General features: G+C 44.9%; 1 pseudogene; it reads left to right on the forward strand.

Annotated features, from left to right (window-relative positions):
* Positions 1 to 330: 330 nt before the first annotated feature.
* On the forward strand, positions 331 to 1240 carry LOC119841671 (annotated as a pseudogene).
* The last annotated feature ends 16362 nt before the right edge of the window (positions 1241 to 17602 follow it).

The raw sequence follows: 17602 nt of genomic DNA on the forward strand, positions 1-17602 counted from the left end.
TGCCTCTTAAGGATCCCCACCACAAAGTATAGGAATTAATGCAGAGAACACCACAAAATGTGGAATTGTATTTAGTAGGTTCATTGTTCATAGTTATTTTCTGTTTCTGATGAAAATGTAATTTTTCAGTGTGTGAAGGGTGATCAGTCTCCTTCCATGAGAACAGCCTCCACTAGTGCATACAATGTCTCATATTAATGTTATCTCTCCATTCAGGCATTTCTACTGTGACCATCACCCAAGACCCTGGGGACACAGAGTCAGGGGAATGTATGTTACATGCAGGAGGCACCCTTCCGCCTCAGAGTTGGACACGTTCTCCCCTACTCCATGTCAGATTCCAACACATCTGACTTCGCTAACCCCTCCACCTTCATCCTACTTGGTATTCCTGGCCTAGAGGAAGCCCATATCTGGATCTCCATTCCCTGCTGTGCTATGTACGCCATAGCCACGTTGGGGAACTTCACCATCCTGTTCATCATGAAGAGGGAGCTGAGCCTCCACATGCCCATGTTCTATTTCATCTGCATGCTGATCCACGATGCCCAAAATGCTGAGCATCTTCTGGTTCAATTCCAGGGAGATCAGTTTCAGTGCCTGCCTCACCCAGACATACGTCCCTCACTCCTTCTCAGGGATGGAGTCTGGAATCCTCATGGCCATGACTTTTGATCGTTACGTGGCCATCTGCCATCCCCTGAGACATTCCACCATCCTGACAAACTCTGTTGTGGTCAAGATAGGCCTGGCTGTGGTTCTGCGCAGTTGCATACTTGCATTACCCTATCCCTTCCTGGTGAGGCGGTTGCCATATTGCAGAACAAACATCATCCCCCCACACTTATTGTCAGCATATAGCTGTAGTGAACATGGCCTGCACTGACATCTGCATCAGTAGTTACTATGGCCTTTTTATAATCTTTTCTCTGATGGGAATGGATGTGGTTTTTATAGCTCTATCCTATACTCAGATCCTCCGGGCCATCTTCAGGCTCCCCACAAAGGATGCCCAGCTCAAAACTTTTGGGACCTGCATCTCTCACCTTTGGGCCATCTTAGCTTTGTACATCCCAGATTTCTTCTCCTCTTTCATGCAGAGATTTGGCAATAATGTGCCCCACCATTTTCTTCTCTTTACCTGCTGGTGCCCCCCATGCTACACCCCATAAATGATGGGGTGAGGACCAAACAGATCCTGGGAAGGCTGCTCCAGCTCTTTACTCATAAAGAGAACTAAATGTTTTTTTCCTTATGCTCTGGCTCTCAGACTGAGCTCTGTGCAGAGCTGGCTGGTTCATGGTGCTCGGCCATCTTCCCTTAATCACTTACTGGACAGTCAAAGTGAGATTAAACCCTTTCCTGTCCTTATTGTTCTGCATTAATGTGATGAACTGGGAATCAGTCATGTACACTACACTGGGTTGCCACCGTTCTAATTACTGATAGCTGGATCCCTGAAATTGTAATCTTACCCCATCTCCTCTCTCAAGCCTGGACCCTGCTGTGTGTCTTCTCCCCAAGGCCCTGCCCCTGTCACTTGCTCCTGTCTTCCCCTCCCCTTCTCACCTGTGACCCAGTCATCTCTAAAACCAAGATGTTCTCACATCTCATGGCTAGTCACTTAAGGAGCACTGGTTCATGTTAAAATTTTAACGTTTATTCTTACTTTTTACTACCTCTGTAGAGAAAGAGACCCCATCAGGATTCCTGGGATCTATCTCAGCTCTGGGAGGGGATTGGGGTACAGCAGGAGGCAGATACATCTGGGGTCTAAATAAGATCAGAATGGCCACACTGGGTAAAACCAATGGTCCATGTAGCCCAGTACCTGTCTTCTAAATGTGCCCAGTGCCTGGGAATGAACAAAACATGTTAATTATGTGATTCGTGTGGAGCGGGGGAGAGAAGCCCTACTCATTTTTGTCCGCCCATCTTCCACACTGCTGCTGCTTCATTTTCCTGTCCTTGGATGAACATCAGGGAGTGGCTTATTTCTCCCATCCCTGACCCTTTAGGGGCTGCTCCCTTCCCTCCACCTCCCTTTCCCTTTCTAGAGACAGACTGGTTGCGCTGTGCCACCAGTACAATCGCCACACTGGTTGTCTGCTCCTTTTTTGCCCATCTCCATGGGCCAAAAGATCATAACAGGAGCCCAGCCAGAGGATCATCATGGATCCACTACCCCTTCCCCCACTGTGCTGCGGGATGAGCTTAACTGTTTTCTGGTGGATACCTTTTGGTTTCAAGGGTAAGGTGAAGCTTCCTTTCTAGTGTTGCGGAGACATCCATCTCATCCTCGGGGTCATGAGGGCTGTTTTGGAGAAGTGGAAGGGAACTGGGGACAGGACATCCTGGTCTACCAGTGGGCCCGCAACTGCTGTGACAAGCCTTTCAGGTTGTTCAGCGATTGTTGCAAGGCCGGTTACAGAACCTCCTGCCTGCAAGGGTCCTCCTCAGCCCTCAAAGTGAAGCCAACCATCTTTTCAACTTGAACACCAGAAGCTCTAGGATGGGTCTCTACTGTTGCCAGGTGCTCTTCCTTCGTTTGTGACGACTTAGGGCACTCTGTGCTTTGCCTGCAGGAAACCAACAAGGATCCAGCTGCCGAGACTAGTAAGTGGCTGGAATGGGGGGACATGGTGTACGTTGGACACCTCAGCGCTCATTTGTATTGGGTGGCCACCCTCTTCTCATCTGATCTTCTTCGTCAGATGCTGGGAGTTGCTGAGGTCGACACAGGTAGCCTGCTGAACGTCCAGGCCTGTGTGGAGGGGCTGACATTGAATCTGTTGAATGTCTACCCACAAATGCAGACCCGGAGTGGGTGTGTTTGTCAACAGGCATCTGCCTTCCTCAGCACCTTGGATCCTCACTAGTGCCTGGTCCTGAGTGGGGATTTTAATACCATCTTTGAGGACCAGAATCGCTCGGGGATCAAGAGCAGCCAGAGCGCTGCAGGCATCCTCAATGAGATCTTTAATCATCGCTCCCTGGTGGATGTCTATCGCAATATACATCCGGATGACAATTCCACTTTTACCTATGTCCAGGTGGAGGTAGATTGGTTTTGCTACTCATGGTTGGACCGCATGTATGTATTTTGTTTCCATCTTCCACGGGTCCACTCTACAGCATTTGGCTGGCTCAATTCTCAGCCCACTATTTAATGGCCAGGATGACCTCTTTCATTTCGGAGCTCAACTGGGGCTCTTCACACTTCAGACCACTCTGTGCATACATCAGGAGGTGGGGGCCACTTTATTGCCTACTGCTCGGCTTTTTCCTTGAACGGGCCCAACAAGAGGGTGCTCCCCATCCTCTTCTCACCCCAGGACCTCTGGAATTCTTGATTGGGCTCCTGTCCCATAAGTCCCCTGAATGCCTCCCTTGCATTACCCGTGAGGTCTGCATGCCCTGCAGCTGGTTCATTTCTGAATTCCACCAAGCTTGTGCTCCACACACTTCACTTCCTCAGATGCCCTGATACCAAGTGGCAGGACCTAGTACCACCTTTGGAGGGTGAGAAAAGCCAATGGCTTAGATGTTAACAGTTTGCACAAAGGATTCCTGTCTAGAGCTGTATTCAGTTAATTTAGAGATGAAAAGGAAATATTATTAAATGGAACTTGGGTGCAATAATATTTTATACATCTCTTTAAAGTTTCTGGTGAACTCTCTTTAACTGCTTAATGAATAATAACCTGATGTTAATCACAGGTGATCTTTAGGAAAGAGGAGGTTACTTCAAAAGCCTATTCTTCACCCAAGGATGGCTGTGCTGCCCTGGAACTGTAAAAAGGGCTCCTGGGACCTGATCCTTTCAACCTCAGATCTGTTAAGCTTCATCAGGGGAAGCCTGAATCACAATATTCTGGTTTCCTGATGCACTCTGGACTACCCTGATAATGAATATTTCAACTTTGGACTATAATCTCTTGATTTATTCTTAAAGAATTCTGAATCCCGCTATCTTGACTATGAAACTGACTTTAAAATTCTAATCAAGTGTTTGTGTATAATCTTTTAACCAACATTCTTTCATTTAAATCTTAGTTTAGTTAATAAGAATTGGCTCAAGTGAATATTTGGGGAATATTTAAAATATCACCTCCCAGGTAAATGAATATGTACAATCCTTTGGTATTGGTAGATCTTTATTATATGATCAAGGTTTTCAATAATCATCATCATCATACTTCTCCTACTTGACTTGTCTGTCTGGGTGGAAGCCCAAGGCTGGGTTGCTTTAAGTGAAATGTGTTTTTGGCATCTGTGTAAGCAGTAAAGGATTACAAAAACTGTTTTGTTGCTGACTTGTTAAATCCGTGTTAGAATATCCACCCATTTAGGGAATTGTCCTCTCATTTCTTTGCAGTTTGCCCTAATTGAGCAATCTCAGAATGGTACCCCCTGGAACGCCATTCACAGGTTGCTAAAACAATTTCTCTATTTTAGAAAGCAGAAGAGAGACCCAGATTCAGGTCAACACAACAACATCTGCACACCATTTCCTTCCTCAATAAACTTAAGAACAGCCATGATGGGTTAGACTAAAGATCCATCTAGTCCATCTATCCTGACTTCCAATTGTGGGCAATTTCAGATGCTTCAGAGGAAATGAACAGAACAGATAATTATCAAGTGATCCATTCCTCATCACTCTTTTCCAGCTTCCAGCAAACAGAGGATAGTGACATCATCCCTGCCCATCCTGGCTAATAGCCATTGATGGACCTATCCTCCATGAATTCATCTATTTATTTTTGAAAGCTGTAATAGTCTTGGCCTTCACAACATCCTGTAGCAAAAAGCTTCACAGCTTGACTGTGTTGTGTGAAGAAATACTTCCTTTCGTGTGTTTTAAACCACTGCCAATTAATTTCATTGGGTGATCTGTAGTTTTTGTGTAACGAGAAGGAGTAAACAGCACTTCCTTTTTTACTTTCTTCACACCATTCATGATTTCATAGACCTCTCATATCTTCCTCCCCCCCCCCATAGTTTTCTCTTTCCCAAGTTGAAAAGACCAATTCTTACATGGAATCTGTTCCATACCCCTAATCATTCTTGTTGCCCTTTTCCATAATTTTTTAAATTCCAATTTTTTTTTTGAGATGGGGAAACCCAGAACTGCAAGCAGCAGTTTAGGTGTGGGCATACCATGGATATAGATAGAGGCAATATATTTTCAGTCTTTCCCTTTCTAACTGATTCCCTGCTGTAAATTGAGTAGATGTTTTCAGAGAACTATCCATAATGATGCCAAGCACTTCTTTTTGAGTGTTAACAGCTAATTTAGACCTCATAATTTTATATGCATAGTTGGACTTATTTTTTCCAATAGCCATTTCTTTGTCCACACATCCCTGGAGCATAATTTGTCCCTCCTGCAACTCATGACTTCTCCTGCATCTGGAGTCTGTCTCTCTTATGCAGACATAGCCCTGCCACCCAAGAGTCCCCTTTGCCACCCTTGTGCCTCTCTTCTGCCCCAGCTTCTCCTGACTCATCCAGTCTCTCTCGTTTTGAAGGGCTGAACAACACTTCCTCTCTGATACCTCTTCTGGGGAGGTTCTATTTCTTCCATTCCAGCTTCTCTGCTGAGAAGTGGGCAGAAACTGGTTAAATCTAGAATGCAGTTACTCCCTTCTGTCCAGCTGAGATATTGTTAGGGCTGATAATTTTCAAAACAAACCTATTCATAGACAGATGCCTCCACCCCAGACTCCTGCCTCTGATCAACAGGTGTGTCAGCAAAGAGAACAGGAGAAGACAAAAACCAAGGATATAGACAGTTCATGCAATTAGATGTGCGTTAGTAGGGTTAAAATATCTCATCAATATGCAATGGCAAACAGAAAAGCTAACAATGGTTGGAGTCATTAAGACTGGTATGTCTACACATTGCACATTAGTGTGTGCATATCTGGTCTTCCCATCATAAAAGAGAGCTTGGAATTGGAAAAGGTACAGAGAGAGGCACCAGAAATGACTAGAGGTATGGAACACTTATGTTCTATTGATAGGTCAATCAATGGCTGTTGGCCAGGAGGGGTAGGGATGGTGTCCTTAACATTTGTTTGCCAGAATCTGGGTGTGGGCAACATGAATCACTTGATTTCCATGTTCTGCTCATTCCCTCTGAGGCACATGGCACTGGCTAATCTCAGCAAACAGGATACTGGGCTAGATGGACCATTGGTCTGACACATTATGGGTATTCTGATATGTAGTTCCAAGATTTATCTGCGCCCCCGCGGAACCCACTCCCCTTCCTTAGCTGAGATAGAATCCAAGTGTCCTGACAAGGTCCCTCTCTCCACAAAGTTAAGGATATACATGAAAATTTTATATCTAACCAATGTCCTTTAAGTGACTTGTCCTGAAATTCTGTGGCATGTTAGTACTAGAGCTGAGGGGGGGGGGTCTCATTTTTAATTTTTCTTTATTTAGGAATTTAGATATGGTCCTTCTGCCAAAAAACTTGAGTTTTCAAAAGTCAAAGTAGTTGCTAGACTCAGTTAAAGTTGCCACATCTATCAAAAACTGAAATGTCTTTCTTGCAGCTTGGGGTTGGGGGAGAGATGTCTAAATAATCCTGGAAGTGACAGGGAAGCAAAGAGGAGCAAGCAACAGGGGCAGGTCCTTGGGGGAGAAGAGGCAAAATGGGTGGAGTCTTGGCAGAAGAGTTGAGGCAAAGGGCAAGATTTTGGAGGTCCAGTTAGCAGGCAGAGGAAAGGTAGCAACCCATTATATTGTGCATAGACCAGTTCCTCAGCTTGTCATGCTGACACAGCACAATGAGGTAAGAAAGACTTTAATCTCTTTTCTGACTATCAGGAAAGTGAGTCAGGGAAGAGAGCCCAGCACCCTATCGCTAACCAGCTTGTCAAAGAACTCACTCTGAGATCTGAAGCACCAGCAGAAAACTTTAGGTCCCTTTATGAGTAAAGAGCAGGGGCAGCCTGTCCCAAATTTGATGGGTCCTCACCTCATAGATGATGGGGTTCAGCATAGGGGGCAACAGAAGGTAGCCATTGCCAATGAGAATTTGAAATGCAGAACCACATTGTGGCCAAACCTGTGCATGAGGAAGCTTAAGAGAGCTGGGATGTAAGTGGATAAAATCACACAGAGGTGGGAGCTGCAGGTCCCAGAAGTTTTTAGTGGGGCATCCTTTCTGGGGAGGCTGAAGAGGGCCCTGCAGATGTGGATATAGGACACAGCAATAAAAAACACATCCAGACTGATCAAACAGAATGCTCACAGTATGAGTGGGTGGTATTGTTGCTTCAACAATGGGAAGGGATAGGGCCATACAATCACACTGTCATGCAGCACCACAGCCAGGTCCATCTTGGACACCACACACAGAACACATCATTTTGGGAAGGATAGGCCTAAAGAGGACCAGGTCGGTGACAGGCCCCTGGAGGTTTGGCTTCCTTCTGGCAATGAACAGATTGGTGAAGTTCCGCAGGATGGCTATGGTGTACATGGTGGAAAATGGCATGAAGATCCAGACATGGGCTGACTTCAAGCCAGGAATGCCCACAGGAGGAAGGTGGAGGGGTTGGTGAAGTCAGTTGTGTATGAATCTGACATGGAGTAGGGGAGAAGATGTCCAACTTTGAGGCAGAACGGTGTCTCCTGTATGTACCATATATTTCCCTGACTGCCTCTATGTGCCCCGGGATGGTCTCAATACAAATGCCTGGATCAACAGACAATGTAATATGAGACACCACCTGCACTACTGGGGGCTGTTCTCATGGATAAAACAGATCGGTCGCTCTTCACACACTGACACACAAATGACATTTTCATTATTCAGAGTAAAGAATTATGAATCATTGACACCACTAAAGCGAATTCCATATTTTGTGTTCCATGCTTCAATAATTCGTACATATCATGGTGTGGAAAACCTTATTAGGTACCAGCAGGGAACATGAGTGTAGATACTTATTATCCATCATTGTTCTTTAATGCAATGAAACCCAGGCTAGAGAATCCATGTTGTTAGAGAGCTTATTCCTTCACCTTGTTATACCATTCCCTTTCTCCTACACTCCTTTCCCTTGGTGGTCTCCCAAAACCTCTTCCATCTCCTTCTCAATCTCATCCCAGGTGAACCCCTGCACTTGGAATGGGCCTTGATTCTTCCTTATCCATTTGTTCAAAAAATCCGTTATCCCAGCTTGCCAGAACCCGCAACTACCATCACGAGAGTTCGCCATAACCCCTCCAAGCAGCTGTGCGGACTGTTGGGGAGGGGGACTTACAGGCTGCCACTCACCTATCCGATGCGATGTATCCAAATCACGGCACCAAGATGTTAGAGAGCTTATTCCTTCACTCTCCCACTTCCCCGGTCCTTCTCGCATGAACAGAGAGCAACACTACCTGAAGTCCGAAAGTGCAAACAATTCAATGTTTATTGGGGTGAACTTCCAGCAAGCTTAAATCTAAGTTCCTTTTTCCTTATTTTCGAATCCCAACTTACTTCCTGTTTGCCCCTAATTTATATAGTAATATTCTTAGCTATACCTTAACCAATCATTCTACTTAAATTTAACTAACCAATCCTAACGTATTGTAACATGATTAGCTAACCAATTATATCCCACCACCTTAATTAATTTACACCCAGCAAAATTAATTATACAGCAGACAGAAACAATCCCAGAACCAGACAGAGACCATGCAGATAAACAATAGAAAAGTGGGAACTATAATGACAAATTAATACAGAAGTGAGGATTTCACAACTACATCTATAAAGACATACGGGTTTCCTAGCTGTATCTATTGATAAGTGAGTTCTTACCAGACAGAAAACTATCAACCTAAATTTCCTTTTACATCTTCTAGGCTCTTTCCTTTCTCTGCAGATGATAGATCGGATATAGGCAGCCCTATATTGACTAGTTTGGAATGTGAGGATGTGACCGGTCGCTTCCCAGCTTATGGCTGCCTCTGCTGTTTAGCCAAAGGCCTTGGCCTAAGCACAGGGCCTCAGACTGTCACGGTGAGAGAAGGGCCTTACTCAAATTCTTTCTTGTATATCTCTATTACTAGCTAAATGATAAACATAGACCTACATTCTTAGAGTCTAGGTCTTTACAGACAGGCCTGAATATCTATATCCTAACATTCCACCCCTTTTTTTTCTTTATTTTCTTTTGGCATCCTCCTGCCCAGGTATCCCTGGAAAAGCATAGGACAAATGGCGACACACTTTCTGATAGGGCCAGGCATCAAGGTGAAAGGTGTCGATGCTCCATCTGTCCCATTGCCCTTTGTGTAGTACCATGCCCTGCAACGTCTCTCATATGGGGATACTACACCTATTCCAATTAGTGTTCCAGACTTCCGAATATAGTGGGCCTGAGAAGTTTGAGTCTGGGTTGTCTAGTACACTGGGGGGGTGAGGCTTACTACATTACTTATAGGTTATAATTAGTGGCTGTTTTCTAGGGGGTTGGGCCCCCCTTGGTCGTTTCCATATGCAATGTAACACACATATAGTTAACAATACACCAGCTGCTCTGATAATCCACAGCAACACCGAGAGTCCTGCCCATGGCAGTATGGTCCAACATCTTGGCCACCACCAAAAACACTGCTTCTCGTCCTTTCATAAGGTTAACATTTTGTCAGTGCCATCCTGTAGTGTGTATTGTAAGTGTGTCCAACTGTTGGCGCTTGCAGCAAGTTGCTCTTGTAATCTTTGTGTATTTTTGTCCATATTGTATGTCCATTGAATATCCACACTGAAATTTGGTATTGTCCAAACCAATTCAACTACTTGGTACAGTATGGGGTAGTAGGTGCCGGTTCAATTGTTTACAATGATTAAGTCCACTGATCCATTGATGCACCATAGTCCAGGTGGCAGTGTATAGAAGTTCATAATTTGGTCATACACTGGAAGGATTTTACCTCCTAGTGTTATATTGCAGGATTGCAGAATACATCGTACCCCATATACATTACCCCTAAATGCTCCCCCTTTGCAATAGGCCATTGATCCTGCTCCTCCATAGTCATAGGCAAGGGCACATCCATATTCCTCCTCTGGATATACAACTGCTTAATGTGATGACAGTCCAATTTACCCCATTCCACCCCCACCTATTTCCTAATGTCTCCCAACATGCTCCCCCTTCCCTAGCATTTCCTTCCCATGGTATCATAGTAACAATTACACAAGAACTGTCCCCACAGGTTGGGGATGTTATTTTTCAGGTAGATGAGTATGTTTTTTCAATTGTCGATAAATATGGGCTACCCTCCCGCTTTAATACTGAAGGCCATTGTTCTGACCAAGCATCTCTCATAATATCCATTAACATTATTAACTGAGCATTTTGAATACCTACACACGCTTCTCCCCATGTTAGTCTTCTGAAGCCATCCCCTACCCATGTCACCAGGTCCCCTGCCCAATGAGTTAACTGCAAGTTTACCTCTACTGCTATGTACATACTACAACTAGGATGAATTTGGTCCACCCACCATTCCTTGGGGTGTACTACCCATGTAATAGAGTGAAAGGACACATTAAAAAGTGCTGGCTGCACCTGCTCCCACAATGGCTCCCATACATTTGCTCGTCGGGGAATATTCTCGGCTCCAGGCTGTGGCCACTTTAAATTTGGATTCTTCCAACTTGACATCCATATCACCTGTAAGGTGCTATTCTGTAAAATGATTAAATCATCTACATCCAGCATCCCATAGGGGATTTTACACCTAATGTAATATGTACATAACAATCACACCTTCGGGGATTATCTTCCATCGAAGTACCATTGTGGTTACATATGGTAACATCACACCCTAAATGTGGGGCTCTATTTTCCCAAGAGGGTTCATTTGCTCCAGGAGACCAGAGGGTTATATCGTTAATCACGGCAGCACCCAGGGTGTACCATGCAATATTTCCTGATAAATTTGATATTCTCCACCTGGTTGAGATTCCCCCATCTAATCCATAAACCATATACCCACACTGCCAAATTCCTGTTGGAGTATTAGTGGTACATCTTTCTATGGGGAGATTCTCATAGTCTTCATTAGCTTTATTACCACAGGTTGCATGTGTAGCTATCCATGTGTTTCCTCCTAGAATTTGTAAATGTGACAATCGTGATTAGCACTAGTAATTGTTCCATCCAGGGCTAGGGAATTTTCATCCTTTTCTCCTTTTTGAATTTGCAGTTTTCTGTCCCCCTTGATACCTACAACTTCCATCCAAAAACCATACCAGTGTCCCCTCCTTTACCTGATTGGGATTAGCCACCGGAAACACCTGATGTTGGGTTTTACCTGATCGGGCTTCTCATTGGTGTGGGGTGCCAGCCGGATGTAATCCAGCTACCCTGTAAGATAGTATGCATGTTTAACAGTCGCAAGGGGTCATGATGAGATGGGACTATTACTTTCTACATTCCTGTGAGGTATTTGAATTTCCCTACCCCCCAGTAGGAGCACCACAGCACTTTTTCCCACCATCCCTACTTCAGTTCCACAGCACTCAAAAGTCGAGAGGCAAAGGCCACAGGTTGGTCCTTTGCTCCATACTCCTGTGTTAATGCACAACCAATGGTAGTGTCTGATACCAAAGGGCACAAATAAAAGAATTTCTCCCCATTTTGGGAGGCCAGCACTGCAGCACTGGACTGGTTTTCCTTTAGCACTCTCACTGCCTCAGGACACTCTTTTGACCATTCCCAAGTTGAGGCTCAGGTTAGGTCAAATAGAGGCTGGACTATTTCTGCATAATTGGCCACAAAATCCCTGCAAAATCCAGTTAGACCCAGAAAACTTTTCAAGCTTTTAACATCCGTAGGCAGTGGCAGGGACTGGATCAGTTGCACCCATCCCTTATCGATTTCCCTTCCCATCTGAGACACTTCCACTCCTAAGTAGGTCACTCTTGTCTGTCCAATCTGAGCCTTTTCCCCATTGACCTTCAATTAGCAACAGGTCATCTACATATTGTATGCACCTTACTAAATCCACCCCCTCCAGAGCCTGTCTCATGTATCTGTGAAAAATTGCAGGGGAATCCTGATATCCCTGGGTTAGGACTGTCCAGCAGAATTGTCTGCCCTCCCATGTGAATGCAGTTTTATACTGACACAAGGTAGCTAGTGGCAGAGACCAAAACCCATTAGCTATGTCCAAAACAGTGAAAATTCGGAATTGGGGTCCAGTATGGGCCAACATTTCAGGGTACGCTGCCACCACTGAGGCTGGCGAATTGGCCAGAGCATTTAGTTCCCTGTAATCCACAGTGAGGTGCCAGGTACCGTTTCGCTTTCTCACTGGCCACACAGCAGCATTACAAGGGGATGCAACTGCCCTGATCAGTCCCCTCTGTTCCAATTCCCCAGTAGTTGCCCCCCCTCTGCCAATGCCTCCCAAGGAATACTGTTTCTGTGGGGGAGGGTCCCCTCCCTCCATCAGTGCCTCCATGCTGCCCCTACCACAATCCAGGTTATCCTTAGCCCACACAGGGATGTGTTCCCACCCAGCCGGGGGTAGTGGGAGGGCATGTGCCACTTTAATGGTCATAGTGGCTATTCCCATGGGAATGTATAGCCCTGACCATCCTGCGTTTGCCCCAGTAAACACATCCAATTGGCTAAATCCAGTACAAATCCCAGTTTGTGTAAATCTCCTGCCCCCAACAGATTAAGCATAGCATTACAACCCCACATAATCTCCCCTTCCCCCCAGATTCCTTTGATCTGTGCCCGCCTCAGAGTTAACTGTGTCTCCCCTCCCATTGCCCCTACAATTGTCACAGTCCCTTCTGAGGGTCTCCCTGGCCCCCATGTGGTTAAGCTGATGGCTGCTCCAGTGTCTATTAAAAAATCCCTCATGGGACTCCCTTCAATTGCCCCCTGGAGCGTGGGGTGACCAGATGCATCCCGTCCTAAACTGAGAACATGGACAGGATGCCTCCCAGGGCACCCCTAAGTTGCAGCACCCACCTCTGTCCCTCCCACTGGTTCACAGGGGGACCGGGGGTCCTGGCATCGAATACATTCCTGTCTCCAGGCAAAATTGTGTGTCTGGCATTTCAGGCAGTCCCAGTCCCTTGGCCTTTGGGGCCACTTTCCCCCGATCTGGTAAGATCCTGGGTAGTCTGTTTAGCCTGCAGTCTCTGGATCTGTTGCTCTATAGCTTCCCGCTCATCCCTGACTACCCCCCCCAAAGCCACGACCTCTCCCTCTACCTCCTCCTTTCCAGGCTACCTCACCCCTTACCACCTTGTATTGATCCCCCGCGGTAATAGCATGGACTGGTTCTCCCCCCGACGCATCTGCCTCCACACATCTGCCTGTTCCAGAAACTGGGGTAGCTGACTGGGAGCAGTTCAGGGTGCTGCAACCTTAAATTCCCCACAAACTGTGGATTGCTCAGCTCCAACCATTTCTCCAGCAATTCCACACCCCTACCCTGCTCCACACCCCTGCCTGGGGCATCACCCATGGACCATTCAGGGGATCTACCCAGCACTGTGCCCATGCCCGTATGCGATTAAGTCTATCCCGCCCTGTTTCCCCAGAGATTCGCTTCATCTTATTCATCCCCACAGTACGAGAGTACACCCCAAACAACTGTTTTGCCACCTGTCCAGGGATTAGAAATGTGTGTGCCACTCCTGCCACATCGATTCCCAAGGTACCTCATCCCAAAACACTATGCCATAAGATCACCTGGTCCTCCCGAGTTAGACCCTCCATCTCCCTGCCCACCTCCACTAGCCACAGCACAAACTGATCCCAATCATCCCGGGGTATCTTTCCCAAACGGCCCAGTACTGCCTCCCGGCCCTTCAGGGACAAGGGGCAGATTTCTGCCTGTTCTACTACTTGTGGGGCATGGTCCCCCCACCCCACAACCGGGGCCACTATTCCTGCCTCCTGCAGTTCCTCCCGGGTAGCCTCTCTCACAGGGGCTGTAACTGTGGGTCGCCGGCTTACAACATCCACTGGCAGTGGGGGGTACAGTGTTTTTTCAGGGTAGGGTGGTGGAAGTGTCTCCTTCCGTTCCATTAGTGGGGCAGATGGTTTGGAGTCCCCAAGTCCATTGCCCCCATACTGCTAACATGGATTTTTCTGTTAAAATCTGTTGCTGATCCACAATCCCCTCCAAATCCTTAATGTGTTGGAGGAGATCAGCTTCCCTTTTAACCCAGTATGCCATCCCAGCACACAAACCTTGTAATACCATTCCCTTTCTCCTACACTCCTTTCCCTTGGGGTCTCCCAAAACCTCTTCCATCTCCTTCTCAATCTCATCCCAGGTGAACCCCTGCACTTGGAATGGGCCTTGATTCTTCCTTATCCATTTGTTCAAAAAATCCGTTATCCCAGCTTGCCGGAACCCGCAACTACCATCACGAGAGTTCGCCATAACCCCTCCAAGCAGCTGTGCGGACTGTTGGGGAGGGGGACTTACAGGCTGCCACTCACCTATCCGATGCGATGTATCCAAGTCACGGCACCAAGATGTTAGAGAGCTTATTCCTTCACTCTCCCACTTCCCTGGTCCTTCTCGCATGAACAGAGAGCAACAATACCCGAAGTCCAAAGGTGCAAACAATTCAATGTTTATTGGGGTGAACTTCCAGCAAGCTTAAATCTAAGTTCCTTTTTCCTTATTTTCGAATCCCAATTTACTTCCTGTTTGCCCCTAATTTATATAGCAATATTCTTAGCCATACCTTCACCAATCATTCTACTGAAATTTACCTAACCAATCCTAACGTATTGTAACATGATTAGCTAACCAATTATATCCCACCACCTTAATTAGTTTACACCCAGCAAAATTAATCATACAGCAGACAGAAACAATCCCAGAACCAGACAGAGACCATGCAAATAAACAATAGCAAAGTGGGAACTATAATGACAAAATAATACAGAAGTGAGGATTTCACAACTACATCTATAAAGACATAAATGTTTCCCAGCTGTGTCTATTGATAAGTGAGTTCTTACTATCAACCTAAATTTCCTTTTACATCTTCTAGGCTCTTCCCTTTCTCTGGAGGCGATAGATCGGATCCCCTTCCTGACAGCCCCAGATTGACTAGGTTGGCATGTGAGGAGGTGACCGGTCGCTTCCCAGCTTATGGCTGCCCCTGCTGCTTAGCCAAAGGCCTTAGCCTAAGCACAAGGCCTTGGACTGTCACGGTGAGAGAAGGGCCTTATACAGATTCTTTCTTGTAAACCTCTATTACTAGCTAAATGATAAACATAGACCTACATTCTTAGAGTCTAGGCCTTTACAGACAGGCCTGAATATCTATATCCTAACACATGTTGCAGGGAGTTCCCCATTCAAACAGTTGCTGAAAACCAGTTCCCCATTCACCCGGTTGCCGAGAGTGGAAACAACCTAAATCTTTGCTGAAACATATTCCAGGGGGAAACTCCCAACTCAAACTCATCTCAGCATTGGCCAAAACAAAGATGATGTAAGGATGCCTAAACAATAGTATTGAGAATAACCTGTTCTGGATACAGGGTCAATTGGGGTCAACCAGTGTCTATAATTCAGATATAAAGGGAGTTTCTGAGAAAGGCTGTGAGAATGGGGGCAATTGCCATAAACTGAAAAGTCTAGGCCTGCTTCATTTAGAGAAGAGACAAAGAAGAGGGCATGGAACAGAGGAGAACAAAATAAAGTATGGAACTGATTGCATTCAATTGTCAAAGAAAAGGTTCCCAATCAGCAACATCTGTAGATTCTTAATCATCAAAAGGGCTAATTCACCAACGCTGAGGCAAATTATCAGGAAAACTGATCAGGAGGAAAAACTTAAACACAAAAAAGGGAATGAAACATAGGAGTTTTTTAAGAAGAGGTTATGAGATTGTCAAAAAGCCATGATTCCACAATCAAGAAAGTGGACAACTTTGGCTAAAAACCTGGTTCAGTGGCAAAGTGACACAGCAATTAAGGAGGGAAAGCAACATATAATGCATGGGAAAAATGGGGAAATAGATGGCAAGGAATACAAATTGGAAGTTATGGAAATTCATAAGGAATGTTAAAGGCATCAGGGAAACATCCATGCTTGGCAAGGCTTAGGATAACATTAAGGAGGTTATTAAATATATTAAGAACAAAAGAAATCCATAAAAAAGGTATAGGACAATGAGAGGGAGAAAGGAAACTTGCTAATGTGGCAGAAAAGTTAGATGTGTTCATGAAATCATTTTGTTCTGCATTCAGAAAGAAGCAGTATGAGGTACTCATATCAGCTGAGGCGATGAAGCACTTTCCAGTCCATTAGCTCTCAAGAAAGGTGTTCAACAATATCTATAGTCGAACCTTAGAGTTATCAACATGCAAAGTGACCAATAGAACTGACTGATTCAAAACATGTCTCATTCAGAACTAATAATATGCAGTCAGGCAGCAAAACCAAAACCAAAACCAGGACAGTTCTGTGTTGAATGTAAAGTATTAAAAATAAAGGAAAGGAGTACTTGTGGCACCTTAGAGACTAACAAATTTATTTGAGCGTAAGCTTTCGTGAGCTACTGTAACCTATATTTATAGGGGTTATAGTAGAATGCATGTGATCAAAGAGTACCGGAATAGTGCAAAGATATAAGGATCTAGTCAGATAGTTCATACAATCGATCATGAGCTAATAGGTGTGACACAGGGTTAGAAAGGGTTATGCAACTAGCAGGGAAATTTACCCATATTCAGCCTTTAAAGACATTAGAGAAGTACATAAATGGTAATTAGGGCTATTCCTTGTAAATATCTGGCACAGACATTGTAAATGGACTAGTGTTTTCAAATGCAAACATGTATTGTTAGAGAATTGGAAGTTATGTGTTTACTTATATCTTGTTAGATGTTAACCATTTAAACAGATGGTTCCTGTTTGTTGCTATATCTTTTGATTCAAAGATCAAAAGGAAATATTAACGTTTAAATGAATCTTGGGTATAATAATTTCAATGTCTCTACATCTCTTTGAAGCTTGTAGTAAACTGCTATGAACCACTTAATGGATAATTAATTTATTCTGATGAATGGAATTAGTTCTCTGTGTATATATAGGAAACATGTAATTCTACTTCAAAGCAAAATGACAGGTTTCAGAGTAGCAGCCGTGTTAGTCTGTATTCACAAAAAGAAAAGGAGTACTTGTGGCACCTTAGAGACTAACAAATTTATTAGAGCATAAGCTTTCATGAGCTACAGCTCACTTCATTGTTAGTCTCTAAGGTGCCACAAGTACTCCTTTTCTTTTTACTTCAAAGCAACTAATCTTCATTATAAAAGCCTGCGGCACTGGTCTTTAAAAGAATGTTTGGGCCATGATCCTGTCATCTCATAGAATCGTAGAATATCAGGGTTGAAAGGGACCTCAGGAGGTCATCTAGTTCAACCCCCTGATCAAAGCAGGACCAATCCCCAACTAAATCATCCCAAACATTTCTCAAGCCTGACCATCAAAACTTCAAAGGAAGGAGATTCCACCACCTCCCTAGGTAATGCATTCCAGTGCTTCACAAGCCTCCTAAGGAAAAAGTTTTTTCATAAT

The sequence above is a fragment of the Dermochelys coriacea genome, chromosome 1, assembly GCF_009764565.3.
Source record: "Dermochelys coriacea isolate rDerCor1 chromosome 1, rDerCor1.pri.v4, whole genome shotgun sequence".
NCBI classification, from domain to species: domain Eukaryota; kingdom Metazoa; phylum Chordata; order Testudines; family Dermochelyidae; genus Dermochelys; species Dermochelys coriacea.